Source organism: Patella vulgata, chromosome 1, assembly GCF_932274485.2.
Source record: "Patella vulgata chromosome 1, xgPatVulg1.2, whole genome shotgun sequence".
In the NCBI taxonomy this organism is placed as follows: Eukaryota; Metazoa; Mollusca; class Gastropoda; family Patellidae; genus Patella; species Patella vulgata.
Window position 1 is genome coordinate 70629831 of NC_065879.2, and position 21126 is coordinate 70650956.

Genomic DNA, 21126 nt, shown 5'->3' on the forward strand with positions numbered 1-21126 from the left:
AATGTCTTGTTAAATATATCTTTTTACCATCGGCGAGATACATGTACTTAAAGGAGGTAAGTCTTTAACTCAATATCATCCACGGTCTTCTTTTAATATTTAAGACAAACTGAAAATTTGAAAACTGGCACACGAATCGCGTGTCAGAATGCTTTCGAGCGCCATCTGTAATGAAGCTACTCGGTGAACGAAGCTAAACATACCCCACAGGAGAATACTACTGCTCTAGACTGAAATTACCAAACGCCAAAGGCTGACATTCAATTTGGACTCAGTAAAAACAGAAACGACTGAATGTAAATCAGTTTATAAACATTTATATTACATTATTATATTACATTATTATATGCGTTGCGACCTATTTGTGTCCATTTCTAGCTGCTAAAGAATGGAGATTTAGCTCCTTTAATTAATTTATTAAAGGCGCACTATGGGAGATTAGAAAAAGGGCTGGCAGTTCTCACAATAATAGTTAAAAAAAATGGATAACGTAAATAGAATATGTTAAAAATAGCTCCACTCTGAACCGGGATACAGTATTAGCTTTTGATATTTAGGCTCGCCTCGATCATCATTACTAAAGTCGGTATGATAAAACAAACAACAAAAAACAAAGTGTCGATATTGCATTTCAACGTTTAAATATCCTTAACTAAATATCGCAGGCTAGCGATGGCATCGAGAGTTGATTATGGTCTGGAAAATTTAATTAATGTCTAATTAATAATGTATATATAACATTTCAGGCCTAAAGAAAGACCTGCAATAGGCATATTAAGCTCTTGCATAATGTATGTTTAACTAAGGATGTTCAGACAACCCTGGCGCAAATACTGCGGTAGCTGATGCACCACATCTCACAGCATAGAGTTACTTACATATAAATAGAAATATTTATACATTTGTATTTGCGTCACCTTTGCGATTATACGGATTTGGCAAAGATTTGAACGCGAATGCATTGGGTTGTTATGTGTGCAATTATAGTGACAGTCTATCACATGTTTATACTGATTTGACGATGAATATCCATATGCATACCTTCCAGTGATCATAACTATTGGCATACTCCTTGCAGTTTTTCGTTTAACTATACCTAATCCCACTAAACACTGCTTTAACGAAAGCAAATTTCTGTTCCAAATTATGACTGGTCAATGGTCCGATTAACAACCAATAGCTAACTGCGTTACAAAAATATTACGCTTAAAACAGAGCTCCAAATTTGGACCAAATATGTTTACATAACGTTACGTCATGACTCGCGATTTTATTATGCCCAATTAACCAGTACATAGCAGAATATTGCAGAACAACTAAATGCGTGACAAACGAGGCCATCAAATCGAAAACAATGTAAACAATACTGTTTGGAGACGAGCATACTTTCACCGTTTTTAATACCTTAAATCACTGTCCAAAGTTTTAGGGAAGACCCAGATTAAACGAAGGGCTGTCATGTTGTTGTACTTGGGATAGATTTGATTGGACCGGAAGAATAGACACACTTCCTCAAAAGCTCAAGTATCAGAAGCCAAATCCAGCATTGGCCAGAGAGGGATTTCTCGGGCCATTGCTTCAGGAATATGAACTATTGGGAACTATTGGGTAATTATGGGTCCAGTTTGTTTGTAAAGTTTGCCATTACCAACCCTAATATAAAGGCGCGCCTTATTCTAATTAAAAACAGTTTCGTGTTAAACGCAACTTAGATCACGGCACAGGGAAACCAAGCAGTCTTTATCATGGTTTATTGAGTTCAGTGTCAGTATTTCTACATTGATGCCGATAAATTATAGATGTGTTTGAAAATTAAAATCTACCTTCAATCACTGTCGTTAAATCTGGCACGTTTTCCATACACGCAATGCTATGACCATCTAGGGGGATGGGGGCTAACAGTCTTCAACGATGCGCTGCTTAAGTATCAAACGAGTATATCGCTACGACATTGTCGGGAAACTTCGATATATTATAAGACTTTACGGTAAACGTATTTCTTCGTAAGAAATGGTAAAAGAATATATGATACCTAGACATACAATGATTAATCTATTGTTAATTACTCAAAATTAAACGAATTAGACGAATAAGGAAATTAATGACCCAATCTGGTCGGTTTTAATTACTAAAGAAACATGATGCCTATTTTCATTAGTCCTTAATTACAGTGGTATCGTGGGATCATTTCAGAAGCCTAAATTCATTTTGCAGTAAATTCATGTCCAGTCGTTGCTAATAATTATCATGTATTTTATGCGTATCTTAAAGCCACTTTGACACGAACAAGATGTTTAAGCCCAGTCGTTCGTAAGTATTTCGATTATGCGTGAATCTCATATTATTAACGAGTGTCACAAGGGATGAGGGGATGCTTTCATCCGAAACACCGACATATTGGTCCAATACTTAACAGTATGTATTGCCGTTCGAGGTTCACAATAGTTTCTGATGATTTCACCCCGTCTTCTCTATTCTCTTATAATCGTATATTTTTGTGAACTATAAATAAGGAAGATATTTATTTATCTTCTGCCACATTATCCATATGTGTTGTATTTTTTACACCGAATTTCGGTCATAATAAACCTACGTTTCCTTTATTCCATTTATTCAATAGTCTCCTATTTTTATTAAAAATGGACTAAAGGTATATTTTTCAGTAATATCTGAAGTTGAACTTTCTGGTTTGCTTTTGAAATGTCGTTTTCTATTATTCCGTTTATCAAAACAGTAAATTATTTCTACCCGATCTGCACTTTCTGACATTTTTGAAAAAAAAAAACAAACACAGAAAAAATTATGCAAGTGCCAAGATTTTATAAAATAGGTGTTTAATGACATAACAAAAAAAACTTGATTTGAAAATTCTCACTTGTAGCGGGATTATAAATGAACTTTTCGCACCAGGAGGCGCCATTTGTTTTCTGCAGAAATGGTAACCTAGGTGACGTTAAATGATGGTAAACGGACATCGCTGTCAATCACTTTGGAATAACGAGAGGTGTTTTGTTGAAATAAACTGGCAGTAAATAACAGTCATTCGTAATGAAGATGGGATATTCACAGCAGGACGATGTGCAAGGTATAAATAATCAAAACAAAAACTTCATTTAAATATGCAAGATTGTTGGCACTGAATTTTTTTTATTATTTAAAGTTGCGTCCTTTTGAGATAATGATGTTGATAAGTTTGTTGGCTATTGAAATCCTCAAAGAAAAGTTGCATCGGGTGTTCAAGACAGAGTAGATTTGTAAGCGGGATCACTTATATCATATTACTTTTCATTTTAAGATGGGGATTATGAAAATATTACCCAAGCTAAAGGAAAGAGACATAATATTAATAAATTTAAGATATAAATTTAATGTCTTACTTCTTTTTATGCACCGCCCTGATAATGACAATGAATGAAATGAGGTTTAACGACCTCCTTTTCTGTACCGGATGGAGAAGGACATACGCTATTCTGTGTGCTGTAAGGGATATTTTACCCTGACAGCGGGGGAGGAGGGGGGGGGGGGGCTGCTGGCAAAATATTGTATCCGAACTCTAATACAACACTAATTTTACTTTTCTTTTTATTGAATACCGCAAATTGGTACTGAATTGACTATGGAGTAAAACATTTTGTATGGAGACACTCTGCTTAATGCGACGATTTTCGAGCAATGATTATTATTTATGAATGCAGCTACAACAGTCTGATTAGATGGTTGGAAATCAAGTCGGCAAAGCGATTTCAGTTGCAAAACCATTAGGCAACTTTGAAGTTGTTTAACTCGTGGGCTAGAATAACAGAAAAACGCATTTGCGGCCGGTTAAATTTTCAAAATTTTCTCCCGAGACTGGAAACGGTTAAATGGAATTCAAATTTGAAGTTGCTGTATTAACGGGCTTGAATAGCAGGAAAACGCGTTTGCAGCCGTCAAATTTTTCAAATTTTCTTGGGTTTGCCCCCTAACATTCATGAGGCCCGTGCGCCTATAACGCCTACTCTTCGTCGAATTTCAACTGTCAGAGGTTCTTTGACGTGCACACCAACGTTTACAAGAGACTTCGGCTTTTCGTTCCACCCGAACGACAAGACGCCTTTCCTTCCCAGGACCCCCGTCCGACGCCAGTAACCAATACTGACATATGCCAATTATCAGGGGTTCATTAATCTGCTGCCATTAGTATACAATGGAGCTTGGTTCATCGCACGAACGAAACAAACTAAATACATTTTTTGGTTTTTGGATGGGTTGAAAAATACTACCGGAAACCATAGCATCGGAAGTCGAAATAAATTATGAAACACAATAAGTTGCCAAAATATTCGATTTTCATATAGAAGGCATATTATGATCTGTTAAGCAAATATTTGTTATTCATAATCGTTACGAATAATAAAAATTAATGTTATGAATAATAGCATATTTTTATCAACAGTTAATCGTGTGATATTTTGGTTCAAAGCAGACCAGTCAAATGACAAGTGTCGATTCTGTGGAGAGACCTATTCATGAAGCAATGGTTACGAGCATTATCACCTCATCAATCATGGCTTCTCTTGGTTTGGTAAACTTTGGCGTATCCTCTACAGGTGTTAGGTTCCTATATCGATTTCTCTTGCGTATGCTATTACAATATGGTACGTTCGCCTCCAAACACGAGACTGTCTCTACTAATGCCATTCGATTTGACACGAACTCTGCATTTACGAAAATATTAATCCTTGTCCGGTTTATAAAAATTTGAAGTAAAAACACCACAGGTTATATCGATCATTTTGATTAGTCGGCCAGCGAACCTAGTAGATTAATGGAAAAAATTGCTCACAATTACTGTCATGTTTGGCAATGCTCGTTACCATTGCTTCGACAATGTGACCACAGATGAAAATGACCGATTCTGTGATGAGAATAATAGTTAAGTATATACTTTATTGTAAAGCTACAATTCCGCACAGCTGATGGACCATTGTCAGAGACCTATATATCTTGTAGCGTGTATACTATATATTACTGGCTCTACAGGCTCGCCAGATTATTCATTAAGATGCACGAACAACCAGGGAGGGTCTTCATCACGGTACAGACCCATGTTAACTAGACTCTCGCCATTTATCTTATTCTGTATAAAATACTGTTTATACTGGCGTATTGGATGTTCCCTATCTATCTCAAACCTACGTTTAGCGTTTAATCTAACATCAAATATGGTGTAATCTTTAACTAATTGATTGGCTGCTTCCTCTTAAAGGGTCCCCGCCAAAAATTTGGAATCCATCAATCTGAAATAGATCCTGGCCATGACTAGCGTGAACGGGAAGTTTAACAGTTGTCCAGACAGGAAAACTAAAATGGGATTGTAATACGGGTGGGGTTGGGAGGGGGTCGAGCGAAGAAAATGAAATGGGGTTTAATGTCCTACTTTTCTGCACCGACTGGGCTATTGGAGACGGGGCCGATGGAAGGGGGGCGCGGTCTTCTGTGTCAGATAATGTCGGAATGGAAGTATAACCCCATACGCTTCATAATGTTTCGTTTGATAAATCTACACCCTGCACCACTGTTTCAAGACATAATTTAACACCCACTAGACACAGCAGACTAGGTCATTTCGGGTCTAACTTATAGTACAATTTCATTTTAATAATTCGCTAGTGCGTAGGGGTCTTTAGAAGTGTGAAGACACCCGAGGACCCGGCGATAACTTACTAATTATTGCAGTTAATTGTCCACCACTAACGGTGGTATACAGACAACTCATCCCAAGGACTACTCATTCCAATATAAGACAACTCATTCCAAGTTAGAAGACAACTCATCCCAAGTTAGAAGACAACTCATCCCAACTTTAAAACATGGATCGAGATATAAGACAAATATAAGTGCTAGTTATATTTGTCTTAATACAATTGCTTTCTTCGAAGACCACTTTCTTATTTTAATCAAATTGATATTGATGCTTTGTTTTAATCAAATTGGTGGTTGTGTTTGACTGTTTGTAGTTGTGTTTGTTTTCTCATTTCATCATGAAGCACTTCAAAAAAAAAAAAATCAATTAACAAAACATTGATTAACTAAACTGAGTAGTAGTACTCATACACGGCTGTGCTTTTCTTTGGGGTCAGGCAGTTTGGAGAAATGAAATGAAATGAAATGGATTTTAACTGACTCTACCCTTTCTACCTGCGGAACACATACTACCTATTTTCGATATATTAGCTACCAACCCAGATCAAAATTAATTTAATATATTACTGACCCAGTTGTCTTTTATCTTGGAATGAGTTGTCTGTTATCTTGGGATGAGTTGTCTTCTAACGTGGGATGAGTTGTCTTATATTGGGATAAGTTGTCTTGGAATGAGTTGACTTTGGCATGAGTTGTCAGGTATTCCTAACGGTGACTTATTCAGTCGAGTTCGTGACGCTTTAACAAAGATATTGAAACGAGAATCAAAGTAGTGGGGGAGAGAGAGAGAGAGAGAGAGAGAGAGAGAGAGATGGGTTTAAAGTCCACTCGACACAAGCCAGGTGCTTTCGAGACTAACATGGTTCAATTTTATTTCAATAATTCGCTTGCGCGTAGAGGTCTTTAGCAGTGGGAGGAAACCGGAGGACCCGGAGAAAACCCACGAGGTTGGACAGGGGCGACCCTACTCCTTGTCACGTACAACCGAGGAAGCGAAACCATGCCAGTTGACCCAGTGACAGACCTTATGATACAACGCGCGCTAGCCATTCGGCCATCCAACCCCCAAGTACATCTAGTGGGGAAAACGTAACTATCAGTGCAGTTGGCATTAAAAGACCTAACAGTAAGTCAGAATGCCGACGGTTCCATGAAATCCTTTTGTCCTCAACAGTTATTATAGCTGTTTTAAGATCCATAAACTCTTCACAATAAAAAAAAAACAGACATGACACAGACTTCCGTAATTGATAATCGATTCTGCATGCTTGTATTGGTCAATGTTTATATATAAATCATAGGACTTGTACGACTTTATTTATAAGGAGTATAAATCTATAAACACTTATAATTGATCGGGTCAAAAGGTTTCAAGTCTCTTTTAACCAGTAATATACACGTTAATTAAAGTGGTATATAATTGTTGTTGAACGAGCAAACCTATTTTAATATCAAGTGTTTATATGGGTTGATCTGGCATGTTATTTCAACTAAAATAATGTAACAAGTTCTATGCTATAAAATATTTCAAAAGATTAAGCTCAAAAACAGTTGTTTCTTAATATTATTTCATTTTTAGCTATTGTGTCCACGCTAGAACATTACAATCAAATGTATCTTTTTCTATGGACGTAAAACATTTGAACGAAGCCAGATCGTAATCCGACAAAACAAATCTAAACAAATATAATATCCTATGACCAGATCCGCCGTGAAAGTTCCTCGAATTTTTCGGCGTGGTGTCCGATTGCCAGTGGTACAGGACGGAGTGTCTGGCAACGAACAACCTCTAGACGTTCGGATGGGACCAAAAAACCAAGTTCGGTAAATATTTAATAACGTTCTACAATTTCTAAGAATGTCAATAATTGTTAGTCATACTCTAGATCGTCTCTCGCCAGGCAACCGCCATGGAATCTGATAGCAAATTTGTTCTTATGTTCCGTCCACACCTGTAGGGCCTTTAAATGACCACATGTTCTCAAAAGATATAACTTTCCACCCTTGTTAAAATATCAAACATCGTTAATTTAATACTGATGTAGAAGATCGTTGTGAATTATTTATATCCTCCAATTGTTTGCATCACGAAAGTGAAATGATTGCTTTACATACTGAAGATGACCTTTTGGGTGGTTATTTCGACGTTGTTAAATATTCGGGACAACTACAATTGGAGGAATAACCATCAAGTGATTTGTGTCTTTTTAAGGGAATCGCCTTATATCCAAATCGGTGTTCAGATGGCAATATCTATACAGCAAATTAATTTAAACAGCTGATCTTTTCACAGGTTGCTATTTGAATTGTAGTGATTAAAGTGAGTAAATCATTTTGCAAACAAACAGAATTGACATCCTGATATCGCTCTGTGTCCCTGTGAATTAGTTTGAATGCTCACTAAACATATCCCACATTGACATGTTGAACAAGTAATCGTAAATGTGCACTGGCTATTGAGCTACTAAATTTCAGACGCGAAACTAAAAACAAATTCAACCACGATATTTTTATTTTCTAATGAAGACAACAAATAAATTTAACAAATGCAAGTTTTAAAGACTCGTCATGGGATAAAGATGAAACAGATAGATATACACAATCAAAGTACCTTTGTTTTAAAAAAAACAACATTTCTGTCCAAATGTATTCAAATCGATCAATTCTAAGTAACTTTTGAAGTATCAACATTTGGCAAAACGATTACCTCTTGAATTAAATTCCTCCCCCTACAAAAAACATGTAAAAGTTGGCACAAAGAAATGGTGAAAGCTGCGAACAGCCAAACGTTAACTGTCTTAAAGTAATTTATGAGTTCATCTTATGTTTTAAAAAAGTTTATTGACGGAAAGGATTCCAAAATGATTTGATGGGAAGATTCTGTTATTAAAAGTCACAATTTCTTCTCTGATATGGAGCCATAAATGTGTATTTAAATTGCTGGGCAATAAATTGTTATTACACTAATCTATGAAAACAAAGGTTGGAATTATATTGCTATACGGGCAGAAAAATTATGATGGAATCTTATGTGGCTGATCATTGTTCCTTCTGTCGCTTATTCATAGAGTCTCCAGCACTTGAATTGAAAGATTTTCTCCCTGCTGGGAACAATTAACATAGTTAATTGAGGAGAACATAATTAATGAACATGCTATAGTATTCCCAGCGACATATATAATGTAAATAATTATTATGAAGTTATTGGGTGCGTGGGGGATAAACGTTATGTTAATGTCATGTGTCACGTGTTAACGGGGGATGAAATGTTGACTATTCTTGAAGGCGGGGGTGTTGGAGAGGCCCCTAGTGATCAAGTACTCTCCGACATGCCTAATAAAACTAAAAGTAACTTCCCCAAATCCTCCCTTAAAAAAGATAAAAATCCTAAAACAAATCTATCGAAGGGCGAATTGGACCGCGCTCCGAAAAATATCATTTTTGTTTACTAAAAGCTAGTTACGAACAATAATGTACCGTTATAGATTGCCCCCCCCCCATCTCCCACGCACAAAAATCATTAACCCGCTTTAAAATGGTCAATTGAGTCTAATGCATGAGTTGTCAACCCTTCTCTGTCCCAAATATTATCCGTAGGATTACAAAAGTGCCATATAGCTTAAACAGACTAACTTAAGATACAATGTATAGAAAAATTATTTGTTTTAACCTCGGTGGCCTAATGTCGGACTTCATAAAAACTTTGTGATACCATCTTGTTCGGTAATCGATAGGGGGAGAGGTGGGTGATTATGAGGTGTGACACATGGAATGGTCAAATGTGACACTTGTGGTACCATGTTGGCCACCTGTGGCACTGTAATTTAGAGAGGCATAAAACATCAAGCCACATGGATTACCAGACTAAAGTCTTCCAGTTTGAGAGAACATATCTCAAATTTAAATAGAATTAAATTACTATAATCCTTAATGGCGCAAAGATAAATGTAGGTTTTGGCTTAGTGTTGAATGGATAAAAAGTTATCAACATTGAGAAAAATAAATCAATTAAAAAAATATGAATTAAAAATTGTAATTAAATGTCACTCAAATTCAAAATATTATATCAATTTTAAACAAATGTAATTAAATCTTCGTCTAATTTTGAATCCGATATAGATGTAAAACTGAATAGGTATTTTCTCATGGTGTATTAGTTTATATATCCAAACACGTGTAGAAAAAGTTTTCCACTTCGAGATAAAACGGCTTGATTTTATGACTGAAAAAGTACAATGTACGTCCTCAATATTCAGGACATTTCAAAGTTTTTAAGGAATTAAAATGATGGCTTACCTTCGTGTAAAAGTAAAATCCCCAGAACTATAAAAGAAATGTTGGACGCCATATTGTTAAGGTATAGTTCCTCGAGAACACATGACAAAACAAACACACACGTTACCCAGAACACTAGTAAAAACAGCACGCGCCATTCCATCGACCGACAGACGTGATTCCTGTAAAGTGTTCGTAGACTCCTTACAGCGCATGTCATCGATGTAGTGGATATAACGGGTTGTTGTAGAAATACTACAGCAATATTATCGGGACTTAAGCTTCATATTTTTGACAATGAAAGAAAATTTTCGATTTTCATGAATATGTTTATTGTAATACCAGTCGACACATTAAAACGTGACCTTTGTTGCATTTTCCATTAATGGATTGTACAGGCTATGGCGGAACGATAACTGGTAATTTTCAAATGGAAAAAATAGAAACCTGACTAACAGTTATTTTTGACACACAAAATAAACAAATATGTCCGATTTACAAAACAAATCTCCATTTTAAAGCCTGGCGACGCCACATTGAATAATCAGCAATACTGATGAGGTCACTTATATTATACTATTCAGTCTTTGATTATGGATAGTGCATTGATGTGATCCAACTAGCTGTCTTTAGTATCTGCGTGTGGGAGTACTAGCAGTAAAATATTCCTCAGCAATATAATTTTGTTACATTCTAGACACTGTATTGATGATTTCAGAGGGGTTTACGAGAAATATTCTTTTTTTTTCTTTTTATTTGTGGTGTTTTAAACGTGCGCTAAAATATCAAGAAATGAAATGAAATGAAATGGATGTTTAACGTCCTACTGTTCTGCTCTTATACTGGGCTAATGAAGGCGGACAATATCAAGAAGTAGCAGTTGCCTCGAATTCCGAACTAGATTTCATTATATACGAGTTCATCGTCATCCGTAATATGCGGTGGAGGCATTGGGGAATGGTTTTGAAATTTGACCTGAAAGAAATAATACTCCAAAATTTGGAATTCGTTACTATCAAACACGGTTGAAACCTCTAACTGTCTATTTTTAATAAAATTCGAAATGTAAAAACATGAATTTGAATTCAATATTGGTCCATGTCAATCAATATTGATTTTGTTATGTTGTCGGGAAAACTGGGGATCCTTATATCCAATATTTAAGACATAAAAAAAACATTTTAAAATCAGTACACGAGTCGTTTATTCTATGGTTTTGGGCGCCATTTGCAATAAAAAAAAGAAAAACATACCCTACAAGACAATACAGAAGTAATTAGTAAAGGCTGGTTCACAAATGACAAAATGATTGTAAAAACAGGGAATTAAGCAGGCGCAAAAGACTACAGTTCAATGTGGACTGTTCATGTATTTCATCGAACACAATTGATTAGCAATTATAATTAAAACATTTCAAATTGAATATAATCACTATATACATTCAAGTTACATTAAGTGAGCTTTCACACCCATTCTCGTCTATTTTAAGGTTCCAAAGAATAAAGCCATACGCCAAATAAAAGAAGATTGTGCGACAATTGTAACCTTGTCGAAAAGGTTTGAATTCAGAATAGTATCTTTTACCGACATTCTCCGACAAAACAATGTTGTATTTGATATTTGTTAATATATTCCCAAACACATTATATAATTCTTCCGTAAAAAGATCCAACTTCTCTGGGCCCATCCCTGGTATATCACATATCAGAAAACGGCCACTAAATAAATCAAATTAGTCCAAAAAGTTTGACGTTCTTCTTACCTTTCGATGGCTATGGTGAGTCATGCATAAAAACAGCAGACCTGTCACGATACTTCTCCATTTGTCGCTGCCATGGTGGTATTATGATAGGCACAATTTACAACATACAATACTAAATGACTTTGTATTAATTTCGTTGAACGGACTGAGAGACATATTTGGAAACGTATAAAGGAATAACCTTTCGATAAATTTATAATATAATGTGCTTCAGGGATGGGGGGGGGGGCGTGTTAACATTCTCAAGACGTGTGTAGCCTGATAGCCTGAAAGGTTAAAAGAAACTTAGATACAAAAAAGCAGCAATTATGGTCACTTAAAGTGGTCGCTGTTTTCGCGGAACTTCTAGACCAAACCGAGTTGATGGCTGTAATTGAGATGATAACTGTAATCCATCGTGTATACAGCTTTGTGCTATTCAGTGCTCTGTTGAATTGCACTACCTCGGCGAAGACTATGGCTGTGTAGGAGCATGATTTATCAACAAAGCATAATGCAAGTTTCAAACTTTCTTATTTTATTCGGCTGTAATTAGACACATACTAGACAGGCAATGGGTCGGATTCAGTCCCAGGGGCCGGTGGAATTCATATTAACCCTAGAGAACGGACACCGCATTCAAACCGATCCGTCATTTGTGTCAAATAAAAAAATCGTTCATTTTTCCAGTTCGGAGCCTAAATTGTTTCTTAACACGAAATATTGCAATCTTTTCGCATATCGAGAAAATTAGATTTTTTCTCCCTTAATCTATCTCGCAATCCATCAATTTACTTTTAAGAAACTGGATGAAAAAGCTAATTGTATTGTCGATTAACATGACGTCAAAAAATAACAATAAAGTCGGGCAATATTTATATAGGTATTAGACAATCTTATAGATTTATTTTCATTAAGGTTCTCTCCTTACACTGTCTGCTTAACTTAAGGTTTAGGAAGCAATGTAGCAGCGCATGTTTGAAAATTACAATACTGACCCATTTTGTGATACCATTACTGAGTCTGGATAAACAAAACTCCACTCAGTCGCGTGCCTTTCGGGGGTGGGGGTGTTGTTTTCCCTCAAATAATACAAATTGCTGTCTTTCAATTACCTCTTTGCAAAATTAACAACCGGAATAGAAAAGTCGCGCTAGCAGGTCAATGAATGACAACTGAAATCGAAAATTCAAAAAGTTCTGAAAACTGTTGGTGATCCTTTCCAAGAGGCTCAATATTTTGTGCTGAAACTGGTCGACATGGTCAATAGGCAATTTCATTTTTGCGTTTTATTTTCAGATTTAAGATATATTTTTTTTCGGATCCCCATTGAAATTAACTCTTCTCGTGTAACAGCAGTATCTACCACAGTAGATCAGTAGTATTTAGTTAACCTCATTATGTTATATAGTCTCTAACCTCGTAAATCAAACCGGAACAGAACAATAGGACGTTAAACCCCATTTCATTTCATAAATTAAACAGATATTTTAAATGGGATTGTTAGTCTAAAATAAAACCGCACGGTTACATGAAAAATGGATGATGTTAAAATATGTTGCGAAATAAAACGTGTCAAACGGGAAAGAGAGGGGAATGGGGTTTAACGTGAATCGACACAAACCAGGTAATTTTGGGAGTAACACATGGTTCAATTTTATTTCAATAATTTGCTTGCGCGTAGGGGTCTTTAGCAGTGGGAGGAAATCGGAGGACCCAGAGAAAACTCACGAGATTGGGCAGGCGACCCTACTCTTTGTCACGTACAACCCGGGAATCGAAACCACACCAGTTGACTCAATGACAGACCTTATGATACAGCGCGCATTTGCTGACCATTCAGCCATCCAACGCCCCGTCAAACAGGGGAACCGGGTCTAATCTAACACGAGTCTTGTACTAGCCCTTTGGAAAAGTCTGTTTGCGTGCAATTTTCAGCCTTTAGTTGGTTCTAAGCCTCGATTACAAATGTATTCCTTTAAATTCCTGTTTATTCTTTAAATACTGATTACAAACGTTTGGTGGACAGATAACACCATAATTTCTAGAAAGGTCGCCTTATTTTGAAACAATGGACATTATCATAAATGTAATTAAAGATGCGTAGGAACTAAATCTTTCTTTTGGCCTCAAATATTATATGAATTATTAAACAACTCTCTAGTTCTCGGGTGGTTGCGATTATCAAAGGATTTAAACATAATCGTCATTTAATAATTTAATTCAAAAACGGATAACCTGGACTGTGTTTATTATCGTAACAATGGAACTTGACAATTGATACTACATTGTGGAAACTTCAAAGACTGATAACCTCCCTCAGAATAAGGCCCGTTTTCCATGTACGCGCTTTCGCAGGTGAAAAAGTCGGTCTAATGCAATGGGACCATTTTCATGTACCCGGTGTAGTACTATTATGGCAAGATTCTTGCTAAAGAACACATATGTATAATAATATTATGGACTTGACTAATTATTGTTAACAGATTCAGGGTAGGATTAAGCACGAGACTGAAGCTGTGCTGGGGGAAAGAAGGGCAAGAAAAAAAACCGAGAAAAAGAAAAACAGATGCAAGCAGGCCGAGGTTTTTCTTTCGAGGGTTTTTTTCTGAAGTCTTCCTTCCTCAAACTTTCAGAAGAATAACCTCAAATTCCAGTCCGCATGTTATTCCGAGCATATAATAATAACCTATAGATCAAATCTGTGATAATATGATACATGAATCGAACTTTAGGTTAATAAACACATTTGTCATATGTCATCTACATGGTCAGGAATGGAATGTGTCTGTTGACCAGGAGTAATAGTCCCTGTTGGTATGCAAGGTATGAGGTATGACCATTCCATATTTGGCTGATTCGTGACGTAATTAGGCATTGAGTGACCAATCACATAATTGATTTCAGAAGTCAAGGCATATAAATGCGAATACATTTCAGAAAACCATGTAGATTAGAAAAGAAAATGTAGCAAGTTCTATCAGCAGACTCGCTATGGCGAGTTCGAATGGGAGTGAGATAGAGGGAATGGGTTTTTTTTTAAAATCTATGCCTGTAACCTATGTTATTCCTGTGATCATAATCTGAGCAAGCTACAAAATCCACATCTAACCAGCAACTCGTAGCACGGCATATCACCCTATATTTGATTTTGTTGCATAGTGCTACACCGGCGAAAATGACACAAAAACGCGCACATGGAAAACGGGCTTACGGTAATACGTTAATATGTTCAATTACTAAATGCTAATCAAAGAAGGGCTTAAATGAAATGAAATGGGGTTTAACGTCCTACTGTTCTGCTCCTATACTGGGCTAATGAAGACGTGCATACGCCATACAGTGTGCACTATCGCCTACTCTTATATCGAATTCCAACTGCCAAGGGATCTTTTACGTGCATTCCACTATTTACACGGGACCTCGGTTTTTCGTATCATCCGAAGGACTAGACAGCTGTCCTTGTCAGACCCTCCGTTCTGCACCACTGACAAGGGGAAACCACGTCGGAAAATCGGGATGAACTTTCTCGGCCAATGCAGGGATCGAACACCCGACCTCCAGGCTAGCGAGCCAGCGTCTTAACCACCTAGCCACCGTGGCTCCCCAAAGAAAGGCTTACGGTAATTTTACTGAAATTTTATATATATTCCCTTTTCATTATCTATTTTTTAACTATCATAGCATTAACGGCCGGTTCTTTATCTAAATCTTACATAATGCAACTTTAATGGTCAAAGAAGCTACACCTATTCTTTGACACCTATAAATGGACACAAATGGGTCGCAACGAATATAATAATGTAATATGAATGTATATAAACTGATTTACATTCAATCGTTTCTGTTTTTACTGTACTTTCTAATCAGTTATATTCAGCGAAATACGTTATTCTAGTTTTTTCCGGTAGTCTTCGCTTATGGGATATGTTCAGCCTCGTTCGTCGTGTCGCTTCCTTACAAATGGTGCTCAAAAGCATTCTGGCACGCGATTCGTGTGACTAGTTTAAAATTTTTATTGTGTCTTCAATGTTGGATACCAGAAGCCAATCTTTTCACGGTAAGATAACAACATCAATGTTGATGTAAATTGACCAATATTGAATTCGAATTCGTGTTTTTACATTTCGAATTTTATGGAAAATATTGAGTTAGAGGTTTCAACCGTGTTTAATTGTAACGAATCCGAAATTTTCCTGTTAAGGAATATTTTACTGCTAGTTCCGCTACACGCAGATACCAAAGACAGCTACTTGAATCACACCAATGCGGTTACATGTACGAACCGCATTTAAATAGTAAGTCCGGGAGAATCGCACAAAAGCAAACAGAGACCACTAAGAACAGCCAAATCAACACCAACATTGCAAATAATTTGCAAAATGATAGTGCTATCAATTCACCATTATCAATTCAATTGTAGGGTGACCCATGCAGCTACAGAAATACAGTCAACCGCTGATAGTTCGAGACTACCACTGAAGCGTGCACATTCGCCGTGTCGAGGCCAACTTTCTGACAGTATGATACTATAAATAGCCATGGCACGTGCAATTCTCTACAAATCTATCAACTATTACAGCCGTAAAAAAATGATTGTTGACGATTTTGAATAGCAGTAAAATTAAGCTTCTTGGTTATTACAGCAGCTTTAGAAATTACGTTCGTTTCATTTTTTAAATCGCTTTATAATTAACTGTACCGTTAAGAGCGGCATCTTTTGGTTTAGTACAAATACTATCTCTGAAACACTCGGGTTAGACAGGAACATGATACTAGCAGTAGTTTCATTTTACTTTTACTAGCTTCTTAAAACAATTGTTGAGCTAGCTAACGTGCTCATTTCTAAATTCAATTTCTTGTTCTAGCTTTCTGTTATGTTTCGTAAAAAAGTAGTCTTGGTTATCCCGACCTGTCAATCAGCCTTAGAATGGTCGATAGACTGGTTAAGCGAGACTAATTTCCAAACAAGGGCACGTAACCTATCTTTTACTCAAAAGTGTCTGGATGTTATGGACGACACATGGAACCAGTTTTCAGTCTATTATTTATAGATGATTATTGGCCATAGCTTATTAAGTACAACATGATCGTTTATTTAGTGACTATAATTGTGTGAAACTGATTTGAGGCTTGGCATATATATAAATATTGTGGCGAAATTGTCGAGATATATGGAGATATTTATTTATGGTGGGTCACCCTATCAATTCACAAAGCTGACGACAAGGGAGACAATCCATAGGCGAAAAAAAGACAACAACCGGAAAATGGAGCATTCCCCAAACAAAATAATACGGTTTATAGCTATTAATGTTTATTCACATTATTCTTTTACCTATACCGACGAACATCCCCGTATAATCCTCCTTTAAACTGCGTTCAATAGTTGTTTAGAAATCTAAGAAAAATCTGACGAACTCATAATCCTCAATAATAATTATTTCAGAAATCAATATCCCGGCACTTTAAATCAGAGTCAAGATAGGCTTTATTTTGCAATGTGTGTAATCGTGTTATAAATTCCTATATATAAATACTGATCTATTAGATAAGTATAAAATTAGTTTTATTGATCGGTGTTATTGACAAAAATAATGTACGACTTTGATACATTTAGCTTAAAGGGGGTATAATATCCATTCTCAGAAAACGAGTCGTCTTTCTCTCTCCAAGCTTAAGCTTTCGATCTGTAATACGGACTTTCCGGTAGCTCATTCTACACATTTATTTTATGAAACAAGGCTTGATGTCTTACTTTTCTGTACTTTGCCTTGACAGCTTTGTTCCAGCCCCACCCCCCAAATTCCGAGGAACTTTGTGGGACAACAACACTGGCATCGAACCCTGTTTAGTGAGCCAGACCTATCCCATGTAAAGAAGATGATTTAAAACAGATTTTCTTGGTAAAGTTTTGGTTTAAATAACTCAACTGAAACATGTCACGAAACAGTTTTCTTCATAAATGGGTGGGACTCACATCTTCCAAGGCAACCTTCGCTCATTTTGAGACTAACATGTCGTTATTTTAGATCATAGTCACAACGAACAAGCAGTAGTGGTGATTTAGCTTGCACAGTGGCATATAAAAAGGTGGAGTGGGTGTCTATTGGTTTAACACGCGTGCATGAAACCGTAAGGTCTGTCATTAGGTCAAATGGTGTGGTTTCGATCCACCATTTGCACGTGGCAAGGAGTAGGGTCCCCTCCACTACTAAAGATCTCTACGCGCAAGCGAATTATTGAATTAAAACTATTAACCACATGTTAGTGCCTAAATAACCTAGTCGCGTAGACGTTAAACCCAAGCTCTGTCTGTCTGTGTGTCTCTGTCTCTCTCTTTCTCAAAAAAAAGGTAGAAGACTATGGCCTAGCCGAGTCATTGAAATTTAAAAAGTTCGAATTATGTCAATTTTGAGTTTATAATATCCTCGTAAAACCTTGGCTATGCAGTACTTACTCATACTGAAAAGTCCTGGTGTTTCGAGAATGAGTCTGTTGTTCAGACTTTATATAAAATATTAACGGTATGTGAAGTTTATAAAACGAAAAGAAAAATCATTATAAATGAACGATGCGTCACACCCCCTCACTTTAACGTAATATTTCATAATCAGACCTAAACTTTTCTTCATTTTCAATTTCGTTTTAGTCTCGTTAAGATGAAAGAGTGCGATATTTCATCATAAATTGCGCGGGAAATCTCGTTTATCACCAATAAGTGTCGGCTGCTTCAGATTGATCTGTTCGTGAAACATACGAGCATTTGGTTCATTGCTGCCAATATTTTATCTGAATAATAAAGTTAGGAAATGTTGTATTGTTTTAAAACCATTTATGTCGACATTTACCCAAGAATTTTTGGAAACCGAACACGGAGAGGGCCAAATATTTCAGGAGTTTGAGCACCAAAAAGGGACATTAGCATATCAGGTTAAAAGTAATTATACTTCCTAGTTACTATTATTATTTTTAAAAAAAAAGAAAAAACACGTATGGATTTAAGGGGAATCGGGTTTTGTTCATTACCCCCTCTAATGAAATTCCAGGGTTAAAATTTATTGAATGAAAAGAAATTTTTTTTTTTTGCTGTATTACGATATCCCCTTTAAAATACATGTGAACAATAAATACATAATAGGCGCTTGTGCCCGACCCAGCCCATCCCTGCAATAATACATTGATGTTTATTAATTGGTCACTATTAACTACTGTGTACTGTATTCTTTGGATGTGTAACTAGGTCAAAACAATTGTCTGACCTGATTGATTTATTGTTAATATAATATATTATAGAATATTGGGTTTAACTGGCGTTATTTTATCTTTAAACATACATTATGCAAGAGCTAAATATGTCTATTGCAGGTCTTTCTTTAGGCCTGAAATGTTATCTAAATTATTAATTATAATCAACTCCCGATGTCAACGCTAGCCTGCGATATTTACGGGGTTACGATCCAATTTGCTGCTCAACTTTCATTCATGATTTAATCATGAAATAGATGATCGAGACTGCCAGTTCTTTATCTAGTCACTCATAATGCATCTTTAAAATAATATCAGTCATCTGATAAATAAAAATGAGAGGGATAGATATCTTCTTGATGGCTAATCAACAGCTCGCATATATCCTTTGGATATGCTTCAGATACCCATTCACATTGTAAATCTTCATTCCAGCGACAACGTATAGTCGTTCGGATAGTACGAAAAAACGAGGTCTCGTGTACACACTGGTGTGCACGTAAAAGATCCCTCGTCAGTTGGAATTCGATGTAAGAGTAGGCCGTATCGCGGCTGTCCGGACAAAATACCCTTTATAGCAAGCACTGTACGACTTCATTAGCCTAGTCGGAGCAGAACAGTAGGGCTTTAAACCCCATTTCATTTCATTAACCCAGTCGGAGCAAAACAGTAGGCTCGGGGATCACGTGGCTAAGTGGGTGAGACGCTGGCTCGCTAGCCTGGAGGTCGGGTGTTCGATCCCTGCATTGGCACGTAAAAGATCTCTTGGCAGTTGGAATTCGATATAAGAGTAGGCCGTAGCGCCGCTGCCCGGGCAAAATTTCCCCGTCTTCATTTTCCCAGGTTAGGAGCAGAACAGTAGGACGTTAAACCCCATTTCATTTCATTTCATTTGCAAAACAGTAGGACGTTAAACCCCATTTCATTTTCAATATTTTGCAATGTTTAGGCGACAGGGCGAGTTAAGAAATACTGAAAAAAAAACCCAATAGTTCCGCAAGTCAACAAAAAAACGCCATGAAACAGAAATGGGAGACAAGGGGTATAAATAGAAGGCAATACATTCGTCTGTATTTTTGGGTGTACTGTGTCCGTACGGTGCTCTCGATGTTCATAACTGTTGTAAACTATTTGTGTTGTGTAAATCTCATTCGGCAAACCTCAACAGATTCCAGTACCCTACATCTAATGTAGGATTCCGGAATCTGCCGAGTGGTGTAAATCTCAGCGACAATAAACCACTGATCTCTATTTATAGAGATCAGTGCAATAAACGCCATAAAGCTAAAGGGAGACAACTTCTATTAAGCAACAAGGGATGCGGACCACCATATGAATTTTGGGTATACTGTATCCGTACGGTGCCCTCGATGCCCATAACCGTTGTAAACTATTTGTGTTGTGTAAACCTCAACGTCATTAAGCGTCATAAAGCTGAACAGAGACAACTAGTGTTAAGCAACAAGGGATGCAGACCACCACATGAAGTACTTTTTGCTTAGTCTCTGTAAGTTTGTTACGTCTTTTTCGAAGGTGATTTCCTCAATACGTATGTTTACTTTTTCCTTTCCGTCTAAAGAAAGTGAATATTCAACAAAACCTAGCAGAAAAGTCAAATTCAAAAACATTTATGCTATTCTAGACAGGAGCCATATTTTCCACTGACTATAATGTTAATTCATTTCTCTTTGCCCAGTTGCAACATTCTGCTGGGCTGAATGCTCTCTACCACAGACTGAACTACACCTGACTAAGTATTACCCCAACGCTTCTATGCCTTTTACTGTGTAAATTTTGAGCTGGACAAATTGGAAGTAGCATGTAACTTCCCTGAATGATATCACCGCATGCGCACCCCCCCTCCCCCAATAAAACAAAACACATTTAACCTGTTATCCGCCCACCTCTACTCTAAATATTAAACATCTGACCGAAAATGTCAATTCAAATCCTCTTCTTTGAATCCATACCAAACCAGCGGTTGTCAGGCAAGATACGTCCATATTTACAAGAGATGGATACAGAAAGCTAATAACAAAAGCGTTTTTTCATACAATCAGCGGTCATAATCCAGCAATCTATGGTCTGAAATGCACAAATATCGAAAGGGACCGACATCTTTGGGATATAAAGATATATTTTTAAGTTTCATCAAAATCAGATAAAAATTGTGACTT

General features: G+C 36.7%; 1 long non-coding RNA gene across 1 annotated transcript in view; it reads right to left on the bottom strand.

The window, feature by feature from the left end:
* LOC126820359 (uncharacterized) overlaps positions 1-10126 on the bottom strand; it is a 111329-nt gene extending 101203 nt beyond the window's left edge. The window contains exon 1 of the long non-coding RNA XR_007679932.1: positions 9982-10126. This is a non-coding gene — a long non-coding RNA (uncharacterized LOC126820359). The remainder of the gene's footprint in view (positions 1-9981) is intronic.
* Positions 10127-21126: the final 11000 nt, after the last annotated feature.